The sequence below is a fragment of the Triticum dicoccoides genome, chromosome 5A, assembly GCF_002162155.2.
Source record: "Triticum dicoccoides isolate Atlit2015 ecotype Zavitan chromosome 5A, WEW_v2.0, whole genome shotgun sequence".
Lineage (NCBI taxonomy): Eukaryota > Viridiplantae > Streptophyta > Magnoliopsida > Poales > Poaceae > Triticum > Triticum dicoccoides.
Window position 1 is genome coordinate 677208605 of NC_041388.1, and position 20473 is coordinate 677229077.

At 42.4% G+C, this 20473-nt stretch overlaps 1 pseudogene; it reads left to right on the top strand.

The window, feature by feature from the left end:
* The first annotated feature begins 725 nt into the window (after nucleotides 1-725).
* Nucleotides 726-20473, top strand: part of LOC119300429 — a 35058-nt pseudogene continuing 15310 nt past the window's right edge.

Sequence of the window (20473 nt, forward strand, 5' to 3'; positions counted from 1 at the left end):
CGAACAGAGAAGGATACGGCACCACAACGCGAGAAACATAGGAGGGGGGCGAGGGTGGGTACCTTTCGGGAGAACTCTTCCGCCGTAGGCCACACGCCGCCGGCCAAGAATCAACCTCGGCGTCGCCTGGACGCCCGGGGATGAGGGAGTCGGTGCTCCGGCTGGCTCCTTCAGACCAAAAGCAGGGGAAGAACAGCGGGGGTTGGAGAGATGAATGTCCGGGGCAGGGATAGATGGAGACAACTGTGGGTGAGGTGACGGCGTAGTAAATTCCAATAAGAGACATGACTCTGAAAAGAGAACCAGGATGCGCGGCGCAAAGTTGATGCACAGCAGCGGGCCTCACGCATAATACCTGAACAGGCTAATGATATCTCTATGGTTATTAGCGGCCGTCACACCTAAATCCTGAACGCCTCCTCGACTTGAAATGTTCCAACCAAGTGTTTAACTTGTGTTAGATAACCATCATCACATGACATGCATCGTGGAAAATGTACTGAACGCATGGGGCACATCTTACTAACCCAGAACCTTGTCAATATCATGGGCAAGACATGAAATTAGTGAAACAAAACAACTTATTTGGTTCAGTACGGTGAACTGTAACTAAAGGAAACCAACTTGCGTGTTAGCTGGTCGTCAGAATGCCACGTCGTCCCGATTGAAGAAAATTGTGGCTGTGAATCACCAACGTTGCTCCACAGGGGAAATACACTTCGTACATGTCTCCGCCGTCCCCGGTCGAACATGTACAGCTCGCCAAAGCGGCCGCGTACATGTCAGCTGCGAGATAGAGGCCTATAGACTTTTGCATGTGCGTGGGACCTGGCTCCTCCAATACAGGCCAAAAATAAATGAAATACGCGAGGGATACGCGGCGAGCGGGAATCCACATGGCGTTTTCACGGCCTAGATACCGGCCTGCCACCCTGCAAAAAAAAGATACCGGCCTGCCTGGTGCGCGGCCGCTGTTCGCATTTTCCGCAGGGAAACCCCCTTTCTTACAAAAAAAAACTATATATAGGTTCTCATAAGACATGCAAATGGCGATTGCTTATGTCATGATGAGGTTGTGATTTGCAGGTTTATAACAATGGATGAGTCTTTTCTGCTTGAGAACCGTGATGTGTTGAGAGCCATGTAAGAAGAGTACTCTGCACAACTGATTGCCTCCAGTCTAGATTTTCCAAGCTAATCAAGACACTGTTATCTGTTGAAACTTACGTTCCCACAAACCATCTTGCAGGGCCGAATGTGGCATTATGCTGGTTTATTTTTACGTTTGTGACCGGACAGACATATTTCCATGGAGCAACAAGGTAACTCCGCTGCTCTCGTTCCTTAGGGCATGCATTTGTAACATGTTTTTTCATTTGTCCTTTTTGTTTTGACAGAACTACAGCCGCGACCTGTTTATGTTTCTATATATTCTTCTCATCATAGCATCGACACTTACTTCGTTTAAGAAGCACCAGGAGGTATCTGCATTTTCTGGAAACTCCACACTCTATCTTAATCGCCACCAAACTGAGGAATGGAGAGGTTGGATGCAGGTTAGTAGTGATACTTCACCTTAGTACTTTTTGTTTTGCGGAGTTTCTCTAAAATTGCATTTACTAGAAGAATAGTCTGTAAAAAAGGTTGGGCTATATAACAGATAGTGCTAGACTAGAATAGACCAAGACAAACGGGGGCCACCTGCAGTATCCCTGGATTTTTAAGGAAGAATGAGATACAGAGAAGGCCTCTTGTTCTTTACATATATAAGGAGTATGGGGTAGATGGTAGTCTTATGTAAGGTCTGCGAAAATGTTAAGGATAAGAAATGATTCAAGGAATTTGTTTGGTATTTTCTATACAATGAAAATTTTAACGAATGTGGTGGTTTTAGGGAACCTCCTAGAGTTGCTCTTAGTCAGAGTTCTTAGTCGAGTAATGCTACATTCACGGATAGTTACGGAGTTTTACATGGTGATTTACACTTGGCAGGTTGTGATTGGATTAGGGGGGTGTTGGGGAACGTAGTAATTTCAAAAAAAATTCCTACGCACACGCAAGATCATGTGATGCATAGCAACGAGGGGAGAGTGTGATCTACGTACCTTGTAGATCGACAACGGAAGCGTTTGGTTGATGTAGTCGTACGTCTCCACGGCCGACCGATCAAGCACCAAAAATACGGCACCTCCGAGTTCTAGCACACGTTCAGCTCGATGACGATCCCCGGACTCCGATCCAGCAAAGTGTCGGGGAAGAGTTCCGTCAGCACGACGGCATGGTGACGATCTTGATGTACTACTGTAGCAGGGCTTCGCCTAAACTCCGCTACAATATTATCGAGGACTATGGTGGAAGGGGGCACCGCACACGGCTAAGAGTACGATCACGTGAATCAACTTGTGCCTATGGGGTGCCCCTTGCCTCAGTATATAAAGGATGGAGGAGGAGGAGGCCGGCCAAGGCAATTGGTGCGGCCAGGATGTGGAGTCCTACTAGGACTCCAAGTCCTAGTAGGAGTCCACCAAGAGGGGAGGAAGGGAGAAGGAAGTGGAGGAGAAGGAGAGGTGGCCGGCCCCCTTTTCCCTAGTCCAATTCGGACCAGAGGGGAGGGGGGGGCGCAGCAGCCCCTTGGCCCTTTCTCCTCTTCCCACTAAAGCCCATCAAGGCCCATTGCTTCTCCCGTAACTACCCGGTACTCCGAAAAATACCCGAATCACTCGGAACCTTTCCGATGTCCGAATATAGTCGTCCAATATATCAATCTTTACGTCTCGAACATTTTGAGACTCCTCGTCATGTCCCCGATCTCATCCGGGACTCTGAACTCCTTCGGTACATCAAAATGTATAAACTCATAATATAATTGTCACCGTAACCTTAAGCGTGCCGACCCTACGGGTTCGAGAACAATGTAGACATGACCGAGACATGTCTCCGGTCAATAACCAATAGCGGAACCTGGATGCTCATATTGGCTCCTACATATTCTACGAAGATCTTTATCGGTCAGACCGCATAACAACATACGTTGTTCCCTTTGTCATCGGTATGTTACTTGCCCGAGATTCGATCGTCGGTATTCCAAATACCTAGTTCAATCTCGTTACCGGCAAGTCTCTTTACTTGTTCTGTAATACATCATCTCGCAACTAACTCATTGGTTGTAGTGCTTGCAAGGCTTAAGTGATGTGCATTACCGAGAGGGCCCAGAGATACCTCTCCGACAATCGGAGTGACAAATCCTAATCTCGAAATACGCCAACCCAACATGTACCTTTGGAGACACCTGTAGAGCTCCTTTATAATCACCCAGTTACGTTGTGACGTTTGGTAGCACACAAAGTGTTCCTCTGGTAAACGGGAGTTGCATAATCTCATAGTCATAGGAACATGTATAAGTCATGAAGAAAGCAATAGCAACATACTAAACGATCGGTTGCTAAGCTAATGAAATGGGTCGTGTCAATCAGATCATTCACCTAATGATGTGATCCCGTTAATCAAATAACAACTCTTTGTCAATGGTTAGGAAACATAACCATCTTTGATTAACGAGCTAGTCAAGTAGAGGCATACTAGTGACACTCTGTTTGTCTATGTATTCACACATGTATTATGTTTCCGGTTAATACAATTCTAGCATGAATAATAAACATTTATCATGATATAAGGAAATAAATAATAACTTTATTATTGCCTCTAGGGCATATTTCCTTCAGTCTCCCACTTGCACTAGAGTCAATAATCTAGATCACATCATCAGGTGATTAACATCGATAGTGCACATCATCATGTGATTAACACCCATAGTTCACATCGCCATGTGACCAACACCCAAAGGGTTTACTAGATTCAGTAATCTAGTTCACATCGCTATGTGATTAACACCCAAAGAGTACTAAGGTGTGGTCATGTTTTGCTTGTGAGAGAATCTTAGTCAACGGATCTGCCACATTCAGATCCACATGTATTTTGCAAATTTCTATGTCAACAATGCTCTGCATGGAGCTACTCTAGCTAATTGCTCCCACTTTCAATATGTATCTAGACCGAGACTTAGAGTCATCTAGATTAGTGTCAAAACTTGCATCGGCGTAACCCTTTACGACGAACCTTTTTCACTTCCATAATCGAGAAACATATCCTTATTCCACTTAAGGACAATTTTTGACCGCTGTACAGTGATCTACTCCTAGATCACTATTGTACTCCCTTGCCAAACTCAGTGGTAGGGTATACAATAGATCTGGTACACAGCATGGCATACTTTATAGAACCTATGACCAAGGCATAGGGAATGACTTTCATTCTCTTTCTATCTTCTGTCGTGGTCGGGCTTTGAGTCTTTACTCAATTTCATACCTTGTAACACAACCAAGAACTTTTTCTTTGATTGTTCCATTTTGAACTACTTCAAAATATTGTCAAGGTATGTACTCATTGAAAAAACTTATCAAGCGTCTTGATCTATCTCTATAGATTTTGATGCTTAATATGTAAGCACCTTCACCGAGGTCTTTCTTTGATAAACTTCTTTAAAAACACTCCTTTATGCTTTGCAGATTAATTCTACATTATTTTCGATCAACAATATGTCATACATATATACTTATCAGAAATGCTGTAGTGCTCCCATTCACTTTCTTGTAAATACAGACTTCATCGCAAGTCTGTATAAAACTATATTCTTTGATCAACTTATCAAAGCGTATATTCCAACTCCGAGATGCTTGTACCAGTCCATAGATGGATCGCTGGAGCTTGCATATTTTGTTAGCACCTTTAGGATTGACAAAACCTTCTGGTTGTATCATATACAACTCTTCTTTAATAAATCTATTAAGGAATGCAGTTTTGTTTATCCATTTGCCAGATTTCATAAAATGCGGCAATTGCTAACATGATTCGGATAGACTTAAGCATAGATACGAGTGAGAAACTCTCAACGTAGTCAGCACCTTGAACTTGTCGAAAACCTTTTGCGACAATTCTAGCTTTGTAGATAGTAACTCTACTATCAGCGTCCGTCTTCCTCTTGAAAATCCATTTATTTTCTATGGCTTGCCGATCATCTGGCAAGTCAACCAAAGTCCATACTTTGTTCTTATACATGGATCTCATCTCAGATTTCATGGCCTCAAGCCATTTTGCGGAATCTGGGCTCACCATCGCTTCTTCATAGTTCGCAAGTTCGTCATGGTCTAGTAACATGACTTCCAGAATAGGATTACCGTACCACTCTGGTGCGGATCTCACTCTGGTTTACCTATGAGATTCGGTAGTAACTTGATCTGAAGTTACATGATCTTCATCATTAGCTTCCTCACTAATTGGTGTAGTAGTCACAAGAACAGATTTCTGTGATGAACTACTTTCCAATAAGGGAGATGGTACAATTACCTTATCAAGTTCTACTTTCCTCCCACTCACTTCTTTCGAGAGAAACTCCTTCTCTGGAAAGGATCCATTCTTAGCAACGAATGTCTTGCCTTCAGATCTGTGATAGAAGGTGTACCCAATAGTCTCCTTTGGGTATCCTATGAAGACATATTTCTCCGATTTGGGTTGGACCTTATCAGGATGAAACTTTTTCATATAAGCATCACAATCCCAAACTTTAAGAAACGACAACTTTGGTTTCTTGCCAAACCACAGTTCAGATTGTGTCGTCTCAACGGACTTAGATGGTGCCCTTTTAAACGTGAATGCAGCTGTCTTTAATGCATAACCCCAAAATGATAGTGGTAGATCGGTAAGAGACATCATAGATCGCACCATATCTAATAAAGTACGGTTATGATGTTCAGACACACCATTATGCTGTGGTGTTCCAGGTGGCGTGAGTAGTGAAACTATTTCACATTGTTTTAACTGAAGACCAAACTCGTAACTCAAATATTTGTCTCCGCGATCAGATTGTAGAAACTTTATTTTCTTGTCATGATGATTTTCCACTTCACTCTGAAATTCTTTGAACTTTTCAAATGTTTCAGACTTATGTTTCATCAAGTAGATATACTCATATCTGCTCAAATCATCTGTGAAGATGAGAAAATAATGATACTTGTCACGAGCCTCAATATTCATCGGACCACATACATCAGTATGTATGATTTCCAACAAATCTGTTGCTCGCTCCATTGTTCCGAAGAACAGAGTCTTAGTCATCTTGCCCATGAGGCATGGTTCGCAAGCATCAACTGATTCATAATCAAGTGATTCTAAAAGCCCATCAGCATGGAGTTTCTTCATGCGCTTTACACCAATATGACCTAAATGGTAGTGCCACAAATAAGTTGCACTATCATTATTAACTTTGCATCTTTTGGTTTTAATATTATGATTATGTGTATCACTACGATCGAGATCCAACGAACTATTTTCATTGGGTGTGTAACCATATAAGGTTTTATTCATGTAAACAGAACAACAATTTATTCTCTTACTTAAATGAATAACCGTATTACAATAAACATGATCAAATCATATTCATGCTCAACGCAAACACCAAATAACACTTATTTAGGTTCAACACTAATCCCGAAATTATAGGGAGTGTGCGATGATGATCATATCAATCTTGGAACCACTTCCAACACACATCGTCACTTCACCCTTAACTAGTCTCTGTTTATTCTGCAACTCCCGTTTCGAGTTACTAATCTTAGCAACTGAACTAGTATCAAATACTGAGGGGTTGCTATAAACACTAGTAAAGTACACATCAATAACATGTATATCAAATATACTTATGTTCACTTTGTCATCCTTCTTATCCGCCAATCACTTGGGGTAGTTCCGCTTCCAGTGACCAGTCCCTTTGCAGTAGAAGCACTTAGTCTTAGGCTTAGGACCAGACTTGGGCTTCTTCACTTGAGCAGCAACTTGCTTGCTGTTCTTCTTGAAGTTCCCCTTCTTCCCTCTGCCCTTTTCTTGAAACTAGTGGTCTTGTCTACCATCAACACTTGATGTTTTCCTTGATTTCTACCTTCGTCAATTTCAGCATTACGAAGAGCTTGGGAATTGTTTCCGTTATCCCTTGCATATTATAGTTCATCACGAAGTTCTACTAACTTGCTGATGGTGACTAGAGAATTCTGTCAATCACTATCTTATCTGGAAGATTAACTCCCACTTGATTCAAGCGATTGTAGTACCCAGACAATCTGAGCACATGCTCACTAGTTGAGCGATTCTCCTCCATCTTTTAGCTATAGAACTTGTTGGAGACTTCATATCTCTCAACTCGGGTATTTGCTTGAAATATTAACTTCAACTCCTGGAACATCGCATATGGTCCATGACGTTCAAAATGTCTTTGAAGTCCCGATTCTAAGCCATTAATCATGATGCACTAAACTATCAAGTAGTCATCATATTGAGCTAGCCAAACGTTCATAACGTCTGCATCTGCTCCTGCAATAGGTCTGTCACCTAGCGGTGCATCAAGGACATAATTCTTCTGTGTAGCAATGAGGATAAACCTCAGATCACGGATCCAATCCGCATCATTGCTACTAACATCTTTCAACACAATTTTCTCTAGAAACATATCAAAATAAACACAGGGAAGCAACGACGCGAGCTATTGATCTACAACATAATTTGCAAAATACTACCAGGACTAAGTTCATGATAAATTTAATTTCAATTAATCATATTATTTAAGAACTCCCACTTAGATAGACATCCCTCTAATCCTCTAAGTGATTACGTGATCCAAATCAACTAAACCATGTCCGATCATCACGTGAGATGGAGTAGTTTCATTGGTGAACATCACTATGTTGATCATATCTACTATATGATTCACGCTCGACCTTTCGGTCTCCGTGTTCTGAGGCCATATCTGTATATGCTTGGCTCGTCAAGTATAACCTGAGTATTCCGCGTGTGCAACTGTTTTGCACCCATTGTATTTGAACGTAGAGCCTATCACACCCAATCATCACGTGGTGTCTCAGCACGAAGAACTTTCGCAACGGTGCATACTCAGGGAGAACACTTCTTGATAATTTAGTGAGAGATCATCTTATAATGCTACCGTCAATCAAAGCAAGATAATATGCATAAAAGATAAACATCACATGCAATCAATATAAGTGATATGATATGGCCATCATCATCTTGTGCTTGTGATCTCCATCTCCGAAGCACCGTCGTGATCACCATCGTCACCGGCGCGACACCTTGATCTCCATCGTAGCATCGTTGTCGTCTCGCCGAGCTTGTGCTTCCACGACTATCGCTACCGTTTAGTGATAAAGTAAAGCATTACAGCGCAATTGCATTGCATACAATAAAGCGACAACTATATGGCTCCTGCCAGTTGCCGATAACTCGGTTACAAAACATGATCATCTCATACAAAAAATCATGTCTTGACCATACCACATCATAACATGCCCTGCAAAAACAAGTTAGACGTCCTCTACTTTGTTGTTGCAAGTTTTACGTGGCTGCTACGGGCTTAAGCAAGAACCAATCTTACCTACGCATCAAAACCACAACGATAGTTTTTCAAGTTGGTGTTGTTTTAACCTTCGCAAGGACCGGGCGTAGCCACACTCGATTCAACTAAAGTTGGAGAAACTGTCACCCGCAAGCCACCTATGTGCAAAGCACGTCGGGAGAACCGGTCTCGCGTAAGCGTACGCGTAATGTCGGTCCGGGCCGCTTTGTCCAACAATACCACCGAACCAAAGTATGACATGCTGGTAAGCAGTATGACTTATATCGCCCACAACTCACTTGTGTTCTACTCGTGCATATAACATCAACATATAAAACCTAGGCTCGGATGCCACTGTTGGGGAACGTAGTAATTTCAAAAAAAATTCCTACGCACACGCAAGATCATGTGATGCATAGCAACGAGGGGAGAGTGTGATCTACGTACCTTGTAGATCGACAACGGAAGCGTTTGGTTGATGTAGTCGTACGTCTCCACGGCCGACCGATCAAGCACCGAAAATACGGCACCTCCGAGTTCTAGCACACGTTTAGCTCGATGACAATCCCCGGACTCCGATCCAGCAAAGTGTCGGGGAAGAGTTTCGTCAGCACGACGGCATGGTGACGATCTTGATGTACTACTGCAGCAGGGCATCGCCTAAACTCCGCTACAATATTATCGAGGACTATGGTGGAAGGGGGCACCGCACACGGCTAAGAGTACGATCACGTGAATCAACTTGTGTCTATGGGGTGCCCCTTGCCTCAGTATATAAAGGATGGAGGAGGAGGAGGCCGGCCAAGGCAATTGGTGCGGCCAGGATGTGGAGTCCTACTAGGACTCCAAGTCCTAGTAGGAGTCCACCAAGAGGGGAGGAAGGGAGAAGGAAGTGGAGGAGAAGGAGAGGTGGCCGGCCCCCTTTTCCCTAGTACAATTCGGACCAGAGGGGAGGGGTGGCGCAGCAGCCCCTTGGCCCTTTCTCCTCTTCCCACTAAAGCCCATCAAGGCCCATTGCTTCTCCCGTAACTACCCGGTACTCCGAAAAATACCCGAATCACTCGGAACCTTTCCGATGTCCGAATATAGTCGTCCAATATATCAATATTTACGTCTCGACAATTTCGAGACTCCTCATCATGTCCCGATCTCATCCGGGACTCCGAACTCCTTCGGTACATCAAAATGTATAAACTCACAATATAACTGTCATCGTAACCTTAAGCGTGCGGACCCTACGGGTTCGAGAACAATGTAGACATGACCGAGACATGTCTCCGGTCAATAACCAATAGCGGAACCTGGATGCTCATATTGGCTCCTACATATTCTACGAAGATCTTTATCGGTCAGACCGCATAACAACATACGTTGTTCCCTTTGTCATCGGTATGTTACTTGCCCGAGATTCGATCGTCGGTATTCCAAATACCTAGTTCAATCTCGTTACCGGCAAGTCTCTTTACTCGTTCTGTAATACATCATCTCGCAACTAACTCATTGGTTGTAGTGCTTGCAAGGCTTAAGTGATGTGCATTACCGAGAGGGCCCAGAGATACCTCTCCGACAATCGGAGTGACAAATCCTAATCTCGAAATACGCCAACCCAACATGTACCTTTGGAGACACCTGTAGAGCTCCTTTATAATCACCCAGTTACGTTGTGACGTTTGGTAGCACACAAAGTGTTCCTCTGGTAAACGGGAGTTGCATAATCTCATAGTCATAGGAACATGTATAAGTCATGAAGAAAGCAATAGCAACATACTAAACGATCGGGTGCTAAGCTAATGAAATGGGTCATGTCAATCAGATCATTCACCTAATGATGTGATCCCGTTAATCAAATAACAACTCTTTGTCAATGGTTAGGAAACATAACCATCTTTGATTAACGAGCTAGTCAAGTAGAGGCATACTAGTGACACTCTGTTTGTCTATGTATTCACACATGTATTATGTTTCCGGTTAATACAATTCTAGCATGAATAATAAACATTTATCATGATATAAGGAAATAAATAATAACTTTATTATTGCCTCTAGGGCATATTTCCTTCAGGGGGGAACCCAGCTGAAATTCAGGGGGGCGGTGGAGAGAATTATGGAAAGGGCCCGTAAAACGCCCGTAATGAATCCATGCGTTCAACATTTTCGTTCTTAGTCATATCTATGGCTGGAGATTTTGCATGAGTGTGATGGCATTTTTAATATGCACGTTTTGGCCATTCATCCTTTCAGTTTACTATATGAAGAGAAATACCAAACTAATTGGCTATACTTTAAATTCAAAGCTAGTTTTTTTCTCTCCAGTTTTGTGTAGTTGTATTCTGCATGTATGTATGTTTTATTGAAATTCTAATTATTCAATCTGCATTTCTTTTCAGGTCTTATTTCTGATGTACCACTATTTCGGTGCATCAGAAATATACAATGCAATTCGTGTTTTCATTGCTTGCTATGTTTGGTTGACTGGGTTTGGGAATTTCTCATACTACTATACCAAGAAAGATTTTAGCATTGCCAGATTTGCTCAGGTGCCGAGTCTACCTCAACCTTTATCTCTTCCGCCTATGATAAATTTCACTCACTTTGATTTTCGGGACAATATTTTAGACACTAATGACCAATGAATACACTTTTAATGCAGATAATGTGGAGGCTAAATTTCTTTGTTGCCTTATGTTGCATTGTCCTTGACAATGATTTTATGGTGTATTATATCTGCCCAATGCACACCCTATTTACACTCATGGTGTATGGGACACTTGGTCTGTTTAACAAGTATAATGAGATACCATCACTTATGGCTATCAAAATTGCTTGCTCCTTCTTGAGTGTCATTTTGATATGGGAAGTTCCTGGGGTATTCAATGTTTTGTGGAGCCCCTTTACGTTTTTTCTTGGTGAGTTATATTCATATATTTCTCTTTGAATTATCATTCCAACTCATGGATCAAGATTAATTGTATATCTTTGTTTTGTTTTTTGTCCAATTAGGCTATAAACACCCAAATCCTTCCAAGTCACACTTACCATTGTTGCACGAGTGGCATTTTCGATCTGGGCTTGATCGATACATATGGATTATTGGAATGATTTATGCTTATTTCCACCCTAATGTAAGATTTTCAAACATGTACATGTACTTCCCTCTTTTCATTATGCATGCATGAGTAGTCGATCTTTTTTAAGTTGGGCTATAAGCATCTATTATGCAGAGGCCGGGGGTTATAAACTCTTCCATTATCTGCAAATGTTTGTTTTGGAGTCTCTCCTTATATACATAAACAGTAATACAAGTTTTAGAGAGGTTGGGCTTTTTTAGAACCGTTCGTTGATGTCGATCTAACGGCAGACAAATACGAAGTACTGGGTAGTACTCCGATGAAAGTATGCGAAAGTACTAAAACGAGTGGGGCCAGTACTCGTGACAAGGTGGGGACGCGTTTTAATCTAGGGGCAGTTTAGTCCTAGGAAAATTTGCATGCACCGCCCCTCTCGTCGAATGCATAACCGCCGCCATGGTGCTACACATTCCACAATTACTCATCGGCGGCCATCTCCTCCCTCTCCTCCAAGTCCACCGCACTCATCTCCTCCTTCTTGCCGCTGCAACTTCGCTCCACTCAGGCAAACCCCCCCACCCCCACCCCCTCTTCGATCGAAGCAAGAATCGGCAGATCGAGCTGATGGCCGGCGGCGAGAACACCGACTTCGTGCAGATCGCTGGCGGCGACCAGGTCAAGTTGGCTAGGTTGAGGGAGATCCGTTCTTGGTTTGACAACACAAGGCAGAGAGCTGGACGGCAATGGCCACTCTCAAGAAATTGACGAAGAAGGAGAGGGCAAAGCTTTGCCCCCCGCCCGCACAACCGATTCACAAGATCGAGATCCTCCTCTGGGCGATGGAGCAGGCCAATTCGTCTAGCGAGTGGACCAGGCGGAGGTGGTGGGCGTTCAGATCCAGGGTAGAGCATCCACTGGATCAGGAACCCACCATGCACGAGGTGCCGTTGCAGATTGTGCAGCCTCCAACCGAGTCACCGGAGACTCCGAAGCGCAAGATGAGGAGGACAGTGGTCGCGACCTCGCTTCCGCGCCGTTCTCCACGCTTCCTTCGCCGCTCTCCTCGTCTGAACGGCGGCGGTAGCTATGTTTAGAGTAAGCTTCCCCACTCCTCATCTTCCTACTGATCGTGCTTACATCGTGGTGATACTGATCGTAATAGCTCAGAAAGGGAATGCTAGATGGCATTTTAATCTCAATGAATTGCATGAATATTTGAGTATATGGATTTGGAGGATGGATTATGATGTATGTGAACCCTAGGCATCATATGAACCGTAGGAAAAATTAGTAATGTTCTAGTGGTAGACACTGAAATATTTCGGTACACACCGGTAGGCACTAAAATATTTCGGAACTGCCCTAGGCAAAATTTGAAATGTTGTAGTGGTGGACACTAAAATATTTCGGTACACACCGGTAGGCACTGAAATATTTCGGTACTGCCCTAGGCAAAATTTGTAATATTCTAGTGGTAGACACTGAAATATTTCCGTACACACCGGTAGGCACTGAAATATTTTGTTACTACAATTTCAGTACACACAGATGCACACTGAATTATTTCACTACTGCAGTTTCAGTACACACCGGTACACACTGAAATATTTCAGTACTGCAAATTCTATACAAAGTTGGCATTTTGTCATTTATTTGTGAATTAATCCATGCATCATATGGCCTAACTTTGTACATGAGTTTGGGTCAATTTCATGTCTATTTATTGTTAAAATTATTGTCATGCCATGAAACACAAGACAAGTCACTGACCCAAGCTTGCAAAGATGCCATATCAATGTTGCTGATATGAATATGCATGTTTTCACCAAGTCTTGTGTCTGAATTAAAACTGAGCATTTTTTCTTGATGGTATCCATGGATCTATAACTCCTATGAATTTGCTCAGGTTGGATGTTTTGTTCTCCATCATTTGTACTAGCATTCTGTGCGATTAGATGCCATGACAAGACCCCTGGCATATTTATTTTCTTGCCTCCAACATCCCATGTGTGTTTTGCAGGAAAAAACCTGGAGTTCACCAGGCTGGCTGAAGTTGTGAGGCTGGGAGGCTGATGGTGCTGCTACTGGCTGATCCTTCATCTTTCAGCTTCTGTTCGTCCTTTCTCAAGCCGTTGGACCAGGGCTAGTTCCCTATGTGATGTTAATGTATTAAGTAGTTCCTTCGAATTTGTAGTATTAGTTAGTTTGAATGTGGAAGTACCTTAATTTTTAGGAACGAAATGTTGCTATGTATGACCAAGGGTTTGATACCTTAATCTTTGGATAATTAGTTATGTGAACTGTTGGATGTGGCGCACAACAAAACGCCTCTACCATTGATACTAGTTAAACATTTCGGTCCAATTAAAGACCAGCCACTACCATATAGAACAGTTAGCATTTCATACTACAACCTGGCACGTAGAAAACATCACACAGTGGAATAATCCCAGCGAGTAGACCATTTATTACCAAAAACATCACAACATGTCAGAAGTGTTTTAAGCATTTTATCGTTGCAAAAACCTTAGAAAATCCATACAAAAAAACCGATTTATTTTAAGCGGTTGTGTGGATGACAAGGGGACCCACTTGTGAGACCGATAGCAATTGATGGCAAACCGCAGGAGGTGCATGACCGCCACGTCCCCACGTGGAATGGGGACGGCCGGGTGGGTGTGTCAAGTCAAATCGGCACCCGCGGCGCCTCGGTAACTCCAAGAGGCAGGAGCAGTGCATTTCTTCCCCAAATCGGGTAGAAAACCCTCGTCCTCTCTCGAACCTAACCACCCTCTCTTCCTTCCTCACCACCTCACCACCCTCTCCTCCTTCCTCACCACCCTCCTCCCTTCCTACGCCTCCCTCCTCCCTTCCTACGCCTCCCTCCTCCTGTCTTCGACCGACGATGAAACGCGGCCGTGAAGATGCGGTGGACGAGATGGAGGCAACCATCAGAGCAGAGCGGTCTGCTGCCGTGGCTGCTGCCGTGGGTGGAGCGGCTGAGTCCGCTGTAGTGGCAAAAGCTGGCGGTGCAGCGACCGATGTGCCTGCTCCCACTGCCATCGCAGCCGTTGAGGCACCCGTTGGCGAGCACAAGGTCGGGGAAGATCTGTAGGAGGAGGAGATGAGAAGTCTGAAGCGCCAGGTGCATGACGAAATCGAAGAGCTCTACGAGGAGAACACCATAAAGGAGTTCGACGTAGATTGCAGGAAGGGCAGCGACTTCGAGGAGGATGCCATCGACGAGCTATCTGAGGCATTACTCTATTTTTTTCATGCCATTGGGGGTTTTCTTATTAACTAGATGAGCATCAATTTCACTTGGGCGTGCTAGTTGAATGTATGTAGGATTGTAGGGATCTAGCATAGATCTTCATGTTGGATCTGGATTTATAAATCTGATTCCAGCAGATACTCTGGGTTTTTTTCATGGCATTGAGGTTTTTCTTGTTAACTAGATGAGCATCAAATTCACTTGGGTGTGCTAGTTGTACGTATGTAGGATTTTAGGGATCTAGCATAGATCTTCATGTTGGATCTGGATTTTTAAATCTGATTCACATTCTGATTCCAGCAGATACTCTGTTTTTTTCATGGCATTGGGGTTTGTCTTGTTAACTAGATGAGCATAAGTTTCACAAGGGATACATTAATGAAAGAAGTGGGGTAATGAACCCAAATACAAGAAAATGTTCATGGCAGGGATACATTAATGAAAAAAGTGGGTTAAACAATGGATATATGGTAGGATTCTCATAGCTATTTCTAGCGATCTCATGTGCCACACCATTGGCTTCCCTAGGACAGTGACAAAATGCTACAGTTCCTGATTCATTTTAGTTTATGTAGATGAATTAATTTGCACACATGTTCATAGATGATTAGTTTGCACACATGTTCATAGATGATCCATTTGCAAATTCTATACAGATTTCCATTTTGCAAAGGAAGTGATTGCTCCCTTAATAATTATGGGCTGACACTACATATCCACTGGATACCAAAAAATCAAAACATTTCATCTAGCCAATTTTCCACAGTATGTTATCTAGATGATCACAACCACATCTCTCATCAATATGAGCAGTGAGACACCCCATAGCTCCTTTACCAATTTCCTTCTGAAACTTATCAGAGTCTAACAATGTTGGAGAAGAAGTATTGCTGCTGTCAGAAAGAATAATGGTTTCTTCATTCCAGTAGATAGAACAAACCCCCCTTGTGTGAAACATGGAGGAGTACAATGAAGCCATTTTTCTGATTCCAATAAGAATTACACCTGTAACAAGTATCAAATATCATTAAACCAAGCCACTTCATGAAGTCTTTCATGTGTTAATTATGTACTACTTGTGCACTGATCTATAAATGCAACTATTCCACCGTCCATATTTATGCATGTCAATTTCTTTGGCTCAATTATGTATGTGCACATACGCCTTATTTCTAGCAAATAGATAGTTGCCATGTTACACATGTGTACGTTCAAAACATTTAATTAAAGGCAATGTACCATAATAGATTAGCTGAGTTCTTCTATGTGTACTAATTCACTAATTCACAGGAGGATGACGACGACGTGGACTACAGCATGGACAGCAGACACAGTAAGAGCCGGTACACCCTGAGGCATCTGATTGCTGGGAAGATCAAGTATCGTTTCTTTGGCAAGATTGGGTGCCCTTTCTATTGCAAGGTGACCGGTGGCGGCATAGATGGCATGATCCAGCATGCCTTCAGCACTGGTAATGGACATGGTAAGAAGCGTAGTGCCAGTACTCTGGCTAAACATGCGGCCTACGCACGCTTCCTTGAGATTGTCAAAGTCAATGAGCCCTACAACATGCATTCAAGAAGGGAGAGAAGTAATGTGCTGCTAGAGTGCTGTTGCTGCCCCAGGACCGCCGTGTCCTCTTATGTTATCTATGTTTGTTTGTTGTTCGACTCTAAAACTGATGTCCTATGGTGTGTCTGAACCTATGTTGAGCGGTGGTTGATCTGCCGTTTATGTTAAGAGTTTGCTGCTACTCTGGTTTAGTGTTCCAAGTTGTTAATACTATTTTGGTGATGCATGTTAAGCCTTGTACAATGCTAGATGCTTAGGGTGGTGCTTAGAAAAATAAACATGGTTTTTCTGAAGCACCGATGCCTATTTCTACAGGAGAGACGCCTAGTTATGCGTCTATCCTGTACAAATAAGCACTTGTGCTTAAGAAAAGCCTGGTTTATTTATATAAGCAACTCCCCTAAGAACCTTGCATTGTACAAGGCCTTAGCAACTCAAGTATCGTACGGTGGTCTATGTTATGGTTGTTGTGTTATTCTGCCGTACGGTGATGCATGCTAGGAACTCTAATAATATGACTATGGTAGTTATAGCTTGGCATGACTATGTTTAGTGTATAACTCGGCATGTTCCTGCCATATCTATGAGCAGTTACAACTGAACTATGCATTAATTTTTGACAAAATTAAAGCATGCAAATGATTGCCGATTCCACCTATTGCCAAATCAAGCTTTGTACTGATGATGCATTAGATATTGCAATAAGTAGAGGATGCTCATGATTGCCAAAAGTACATATTTCCACTTTTTGATAAGAACTAAACGTGTATCAAATGATGCTAAAAGTAGAGCATGAGCATGAGAATGTATCAATGCATTAGATATTGCAATAAGTAGAGGATGCTCATGATTGCCAAAAGTACCTATTTCCACTTTCTGATAAGAACTAAACGTGTATCAAATGATGCTAAAAGTAGAGCACGAGCATGAGAATGTATCAATGCATTAGATATTGCAATAAGTAGAGGATGCTCATGATTGCCAAAAGTACCTATTTCCACTTTCTGATAAGAACAAAACGTGTATCAAATGATGCTAGAAGTAGAGCATGAGCATGAGCATGTATCAATTGATGATCAATTGATGCTACCTATTTGTGTTTGAATGGGCTCAATAAAGCTGGTGCTGGTTTATGCTCTCTACGTGACCGTGATGGTAACGAAGACACTTGGTTGGCTATGGTCTTGCTGTCAAATTTAAGTTTCAGTTCTTTAAGACTCTTTGTTTTTGCTGCTTGCTCGGGATCGACTAGCTTTCTCGGGCGTCCACGTGCTCTCTTCCTTTTGGGGGAGTTGGGTGCACCATTTTTGGGGGAGTTGGGTGCACCGGTATCCTTCTGGGAGTTGGATGTGTCAGGTTCGTTGGAACCATCAGGATTGTTGACTAATTGTACGTCCTCTTCTGAAGCATCAGGTAGAACTGCTTGTTGGGCATCATACACCTCTTTCTGTATAAGAGAGAGTGCTGTGTTAGTTCTAATCATGAGACTTATGAAATAAATGATATATTCTTCATGTAGCGCTAACCGTTATGGGGAACTTATATGATTCGAGACGAAGCACATTGCAATTTGAATGCAGTAAGGCTGTACATATTTTCCACCTGAAAATATCTATCCTTGCCTATATTGGATAACCGACACTGACGTCAGCATAGCTTTCAAGCTAAACAAAGTACAAATTTAAATTAGGCATTCAATTACCTGGTTCAAAATATCGGTCATTTCATCCCCGTTCCATGACAACATGTACTGCAGTGTCCAAACCGCACAGGAAGTCCTGCGATGTTTAGTTAAAGATCAGTAATCTTATTCGTGTACGCAAATAATAATTTATGAGGCCATGCGTACCCATCGGTCTGTTGTGGTATGTTATCATAGCATTTTTTGGTCCATTTGGCAAAATTGATGTTCTTAGCTGGTGATATCAACCCTTTCTTGACAGCTTCGTCAATGCAGAACTGAATCGAGTCCACCTAGGGTACGACGAGTTATACATAGGGTTACGGTACTTTGGGAGCTCATGTTCCATGCGGATCAAAAGAGGCAGCAAGAGAACACTTACAAGAGAATCTTCCTTGGTCTTGTCGCAATGATAATTCATGGAGTTCAGAGTCTGAATTTCTTTTTTGTCAAAATTAAACATCATTAGCATCCAATGGTTTTGGTGTACATTCAGTGGGACATGCACCTGCAGTAAAATTTGGGTTGGGTTGAGAACCGAAATTTGTCATGTACAGTGTGTACGTAAACTATGAAAGTGTGGAAAACGTGTACCTTTCGGCGCCCTACAAATTTTCCTGCTACACGAGCTAACCATGAGGTTGCACGTCCAACAGGAACCACCCCCTTCATTTGTAACAGGTTTTCGGTTTCTTGAGGGGATATGATTGAGGTAGTATCATTCTCAATTTGGCTAATGCGAGCATATGCCATAATAACCTGCCAAATTTTCAATCAAACAATAATAAGACAGTTGTTGCAGTAATGATGTAGAATAGAGTATAATGGGCTTACATCACCATAAATGTATTTGTCGTCCAAATTTCGCTTCAGATTTTCTGGTGTGAGGGAAATGTCTCCGATTCTAGCTATTTCAACAGGGTCGTATGTTCCGCGGATGTAAACGGCTGTCTCTATGTCCTCATCCGTGAACTTGTAATCATTACCAAAGACAGGCTTCATCGGAGTTAATTGTGGTTCCTCATTGTTTTCCGTCACATGTCTTGCACTTGGTGTACTCGAAGTCCCTGTCGTGAATTGGCTAGCCCTAGGAGTTCCTGTCAGGGATGAATTGCACACATTGACTTGATCCTAGAATGAACAAAGGTAGTTCATCATTAGTTTGTTACTTTTAGATATTGACGTGTTGGGCCATATTGATCACCTACACGCCTCCTTTCTGTGACACTGATTGTCGGTTGCTTGTAAATTCATATTTTAATTCCTGTAGCAATGCAAACAATAATGAACATGAAGGAACATATTCATAAAAAATACAAAATGCACAGTATGACATACATGGAGTTCCCTCCTTAAGTCTTTAATTTCGTCCTCGGCCTTCGACAACCTAGGATTAGTGCCAGTTTTAGTCTTCATGTCGATCAAGTCTTCACCTAGAGTCTGGTATTTGACATCAAATCTGTGCTCAATTTCCATTAACTTCCTGCCTACCTTCTTTTCATGATCAGCAATGCGTGCATTCATGACTTCAACTACCATTTCAATTTGTGTAAACAACATAAAACCCCATTGATAACAATAGCTAAATGAATGAGGTTCCATGACACCTATTTGTGATATTGCAAAAACAAATAGTCCTTGGAGTACATACTTGCTGGCTACTAAATTGCTGTCCTTGTGATGGTGCTCGATATGAGTCATGTTGATGCACATGTTCATCTTTTTTTCTTGGAAAATTATTAGAATTCTCGGACAGTCGTTGAGGAGCACAAATTTCCATGACAACCTATTTTTATAAAATATAATGAACCATTAGTACCAAATAAAAAATCGGATATAGAAATTTCAATTGTAGATAGGTACCAGCCCGTTATGAAGACCTCCTTTCTCGTAAGCATCGCTTCTTAAAGTAGCCATCATTTCGTCCCATCGTGCGATCAATGGAGGGGGTCTAGAAGCATACATTAATCGGCCACTACGCACATGCTCCCAGTACCCATACTACACAATAAATTAGTTCATCACCATACAGATATGCAACAGAACAATAATTAAAGGACATTAAGTAGTGATCTAGCACTAACCTGGAGCAGAATTAGATTTCCTTGTGATTTACGTGATCTCGATTTCTAAACTTGTGAACGGACTTGAAGAAGTGATTAAGTGTGAAACATCCCCAGTTAAATTTCCGAAGGTTATCAAGATCTGTAACAAGGTTAAGAAATTTCGAGTCCACATAATGTTGTGTTGTTGGTGCTAGAACAGTACCAATTGCGTACAGAATGAACCGTCTCAGGAAATCGCCGTCTGGGGCTTTGGAAGCTCGGATCGTCGTTTCAAGGTCAGAAATCAAAATTTGCCCATTGTTTGCATAGGCGCTAAACAATTCTGTGTCGGTTTGCATTTCCAGATGTGGATCTATA